At 37.4% G+C, this 5,499-nt stretch overlaps 1 long non-coding RNA gene across 1 annotated transcript; it reads right to left on the bottom strand.

Moving 5' to 3' along the window:
• Positions 1-346: 346 nt before the first annotated feature.
• LOC119733767 lies at positions 347-1,917 on the bottom strand. Its single transcript, XR_005271970.1, has 2 exons — positions 933-1,917; positions 347-613 (listed from the first exon to the last, which is right to left on the bottom strand). It is a non-coding gene; the product is annotated as an uncharacterized LOC119733767 (long non-coding RNA).
• Positions 1,918-5,499: the final 3,582 nt, after the last annotated feature.

Below are 5,499 nucleotides of genomic sequence, written 5' to 3'. Positions count from 1 at the left end.
TCAATATTCTTTTATAATGTTGCTGAATCAATAGAGTTTGGTCACAACTTAATTTAATATGATGACAATTTGATTATAGCACTTTCCAATGTACTACAGACTTTATTAGTGTGCCCAAAACGTACATAGCCAAACAGAATGTTCACTGTGTCCTATACCTGTTTGTTTGTTTGTTTGTTTTTGTTTTTTTGCCTCTCGATATTTTGTTGATGATGTTCCATCCTTTGATCAACTCTCAAAATATTTTCCTCTCCACTGCTCCTTTCGCAGGACCTTCAGTAGTCCCCTGATAATTTAACTGACCAATGGCATTCAGAAATAAAATAAGGGTGTGACGCACTTTTCCTTATATTTATATTATGTACAATTTATTTATATTTCAACGTTTCAACGCAAAGGTTTGGTCTCTTCTTCAAAATCCCCAAAATAATTATCAACAATGTATACAATCATTAATACTCGATGCGTCCGTCCCGGTGTATCTTGATCTTGGGATCTTGGGGTATGATCAGTAGCGCCTGTGATGGTCCGTAACTTGTCCGCCGCTGCGGTCCTGCCCTGTCGCTTCTGGTCCTCTGGTCAAAGGTTGCACTATTCTCAACCCCCAAAAGCTCTGAAATTACAATCCAAATTATACTCCTACTAGGTGGATTCTAGCCAACAAATAGTTTACAATGATAACATTTCCCAATGTCTCAATAACCACAACTGTTATAAATCAGCACTAATCGCAGGAATATTTTCTTTGCAGATCCACACATCTTTTTTCATCGATAATTACATTTTCCTTTAAGTTTACTGATATGAACAACACAAATATTTGATTGTTAAATCTCAGCAAAGTATATCAAATTCTTCTTCTTTCTACATACAAATGTGCCAAATATCCATTTAAAGGTTTGTAAAATAAACAAATAATGCAATAAACTTACAGGAATGTGGGTGATTCCTAGCTTGTCCAAGGTTTCAGCGGCTTGGCTCTTACTAGCTCAAGCTTAAAATATACTAATGCCGTAGGCTGGCTGAGCCCTCTCCTTTGGCTTCTCCATATCAAAAATTTCTCACAAATTATTTCTCAAAATCATCGAGGCTGGTCTCTGCCCTCTCCTCGGAATCTCATCTCAAAATCTGCCCCATTCCAAACTCGTTTTGCTTATAAACCCGGAGAAAAACATTTCAGCAATGCTACATACTAAGGCCCAAGAATTCAATAAATGCATTCACTTGGCTAAATGAATATTCAACACTTAAATTTATGCAAAGTACCAATACACTTACCAATGACAACTCTACTGGAGTTGACTGCCCCATTCTTTGATGGTTCAATAACTAATTCTAGAAATACATGTAGTTGGGTGTGGCGGTCCCGAGGAAAATAAATTGTGTTTCTCTAAACCACTTCCGTTTAACCGAACTCAGAAATTGTAGACCCCTAAAAATAAATTAGTGTTTTGTCAGTTTAAAGAGTCATTTCGATTAAAAACCAAGTATCACTTTGTGACAACTATCTTAAGACATTTATTGGGATAATTACGAAATTAAATGCAGCGGTCAACTCTGTCGAAGCACGGTATAGTGCGCCCTCATTTGACTTGGGGTCCATAAGGGGCGGGCTAAGCAAGTAATGGTGATTATTTTCCCCCCGTGATGTTGATGCATGTAGGTCTACATCGAGCTAATTAAAACTAATAACCAAATAGATAATTAGTATGATTTAAAGGCTGTGAAGGTGACAGATGGCTAGGCGTCTGGCTGCAGATGTTTCCCTCGTAATTGTGGATCTTCGTTTGAATGAATTTTGTGCATACAGGATTTTCAAAAAAAAACAGTGCCCTATTTTGGGGCGATGGCTTCGGAAAGAGTGAGGAGTCCGAAAGGGAGGCTTTTTAAAAGGTTACGAAAATTAAGAGAAAGTGAAGATCAAGATGCCTCAAAGTTCTATACGCGACCGATAGGCATTCGGGCTATTTCGCAAACATGTATTATCTTCAAATCAGCAACGGCTTGTTTCATACACTTTTTTTCAAGACAAATACAGGCAAAAGTACGGAAACACTCAACATCCTAGTAATCTATCGATGATGATCTACCACCGGGATATATAGACGAATGATTTGTTATGGGCATGGTGTATTTTCATATATGGCAGACAAACGTCGCCTGCACCGTAGCGCAAACGTGCGATGCGCTTGGCAGCAATAGGATCTTTTAGACGACATTATATAGGGCCTACTGTTTAAGTTAGTATTGTCCTTGCTAAGGCCAGATTAAAAATACAATACATTCAATGATAAGGATGGGATTTCAAGTAATGATAATGCATTCCAGTCCTTGAAGGTTGGAGGGGGACAATATTTCCTAAGAAGGGTTAGGATTAATTACGACTTTTGACGATATTGTTTTCGGTGTATTCTTTCACGTGTTTTTTTATCCCGGGGGATAACTCTTTATTTTCAACAATAACAAATCATATTTAAACATAAGCACATTTAAATAGGAGTTCATACAAACCCAAAACATGGCAATTCAAACAATTACTCTTGGAAAAGTGCAGAAAAGGAATCCCATTTACAGTAAAATTTCTCAACATTATCATTACAAATAAACATATATTTTTCCACGGAGTAGTAGTTCTTCACATTCTTTTTTAGAACCAGGAAAGAGGGCACTTTCTCAATCATTTTCATTTTATAAATATGGAAACGGCAAATTAATAAAATTAAGTTAAACTTTGCACTCAAAGTCAGCTTTGCCAAACAAACACATTTCATTATCTAGGGTAATGGTAAATTTGGTTTTGTCCTTGATCCACAAAACCACTGAACCCCAAAATGAGACTGTGTAAACACATGAGCAAAAGAGATGGGTAAGAGTTTCATCTTCATTTTTACAAAATGTACATTGGTTCGTCGTGGACTTATTGATTTTAAACAGAAAGTGTTTCGTACCGAGAATTATATGAATTAGTCTGTATTGGAACCATCTCAGCCTAGTATCTACAGTGCAATTGAAAGGAATATTCAAAATCAACGACCATTTAGAAATAAAAAGCTAAAGTCTGTTTGTAACTTATTGTTCCATTTGGAAATAAATTTATGAACTACTTTCCTGGTTGAGGCCAGCACTTTGAGAATTCTACGGGAACCTTTTTTGTCCATCAAAAGAATCTTGAAATTAAATGGAATAAAAGGGAATTTAACTGTGCGTGTTTCTAAATCCAACAGTTCCGGAAAGGCTAGCTTGATAGCTCTAACTACACCTCCATATTCCAGGAAATTAGTTCGCATCTTAAACTTCCTTCTAAAATCATTAAATGACAGAAATGTACCTTTGTCGTCAACAAGATCAAAAATGTAATTGACTCCTGCAGACTCCCAATGCTTGTAATAAATGCATTTTTTGCACACCTCGATTTGATCATTATGCCACAGCGTATTCAATAGAACATCTTCAGCAGTCACCGGAATGTGAGCTTGGGTAAATTTAGACCACGATGTAAGGACATCCATCCAAAAGGGGTGCTTTTCCAAGGTTTCTTTGTTGGTATATTGCAAAGAACCTCCTTCGAAAGAGAGCATAGAAGAGACTCCCATAATCTTACGGTGTAAAAAACCCCAACCACAATTCTGGTCAGCAGCCAGGAGTTTGCGTAGCCAAGTAATTTTCAATGCATACATATAATCCCTAACGTCTATCATACGCAGCCCACCTTCGCTATAATCTTGAACCATTTGATTTCTACTAAAAACCCTGTCATTACCGCCCCAAATAAATTAAAAAAACAGAGAATTTAATTCATTGACAATATGAACAGGTGGAGCAGGAATAGTTAAGATAAAAAAAGTAAGTAAGTTTAATTTTTTTCTATTTGTATTTTTTCTTTTAGTCCCACTATTCAACCTCGTCCCCAGTGCTTACTTTATTTCCAACCTCGTTTCCAATAGTAAGCCCTGGATAGGAAACTTTCTACCTGTATCCTGATTCGATACCGCAATTTGCTAGTAATGGATTTTTACCGTGTAGTTGGTGTTGTTATTTCCAATGAATCTTAGGTCCGGTAGCCTCCGGTAATACATTGTAATACAATTTATGTCACGTGACTAAAACGGGAGGAATTCCTCTTTTTCCGAAAATGTCCGAAGTTTGCCGAATTCATTTCGTCGACAATCGGATAGTGCCCGAGCATTTCCGAGCATAATATAGGTTTTATTAACTGCTAATTGCTTATTAAAAACTTAAAAACTAGTTCATAATTAATATCCATTGCTTTCAATTAGAAAACTTGAAATTCAACAACGATTTTGTACTCGGATCGTATACGAGGGCGAACTTTTTGTTGCGTCATGTACTAGTTTGAATTTGACGACCGTTACTGGCATTTTCCAAAACTCGGCGTGGTCTCAATTCGGCTCCGCCTGCGAACAGTGCTATTTGGGTGTCTAACTTGGAAGATTCCAGGTGAAAATTAGTGAATGTTTTTTTACAGAATTATAAAACTGTATATCATAACTGTATGATATATGAAGCAAGTGATTTCTTTCAAAAAATTTGATCGGACGGAACATTAAAAGCTTTAAGTGATAAAGCGAAATCGGAAACGAAGCCGAGCTTCGAAAAAGGTTGTCAATGTCGTCATGTTTATTTTAGCCACGGAGGCTGCCTGACCTAAGATTCATCAGGAATAGTCAGAATCTTTTGGTCTGGGAACCAGACTACGAAAAATGGTGATTATTTTTCCCCTCGTGATGTTGATGCATGTAGGTCTACATCGAGCTAATTAAAACCAATAACCAAATAGATAATTAGTATGATTTAAAGGCTGTGAAGGTGATAGATGGCTAGGCGTCTGGCTGCAGATGTTTCCCTCGTAATTGTGGATCTTCGTTTGAATGAATTTTGTGCATACAGGATTTTCAAAAAAACAGTGCCCCATTTTTGGGCGATGGCTTCGGAAAGAGTGAGGGCCCCCCCAAGAAATCCCTCGAGTTCGAGTCCGAAAGGGAGGCTTTTTAAAAGGTTACGAGAATTAAGAGAAAGTGAAGATCAAGATGCCTCAAAGTTTTATACGCGACCGATAGGCATTCGGGCTATTTCGCAAACATGTATTATCTTCAAATCAGCAACGGCTTGTTTCATACACTTTTTTCAAGACAAATACAGGCAAAAGTACGGAGACACTCAACATCCTAGTAATCTATCGATGATGATCTACCACCGGGATATATAGATGAATGATTTGTTATGGCAGACAAACGTCGCCTGCACTGTAGCGCAAACTTGCGATGCGCTAGCAATAGGATCTTCTAGACGAAATTATATAGGGCCTACTGTTTAAGTTAGTACTTGTACTGCTAAGGCCAGATTAAATATACAATACATTCAATGATGAGGATGAGATTGCAAGTGATGATAATGCATTCCAGTCCTTGAAGGTGGAGGGGGACAATATTTCCTAAGAAGGCTTAGGATTAATCACGACTTTTGACGATATTGTTTTCG

The sequence above is a fragment of the Patiria miniata genome, unplaced genomic scaffold (genome assembly GCF_015706575.1).
Source record: "Patiria miniata isolate m_02_andy unplaced genomic scaffold, ASM1570657v1 HiC_scaffold_26, whole genome shotgun sequence".
In the NCBI taxonomy this organism is placed as follows: domain Eukaryota; kingdom Metazoa; phylum Echinodermata; class Asteroidea; order Valvatida; family Asterinidae; genus Patiria; species Patiria miniata.
This window is presented reverse-complemented; position numbering and strand designations above follow the sequence as displayed.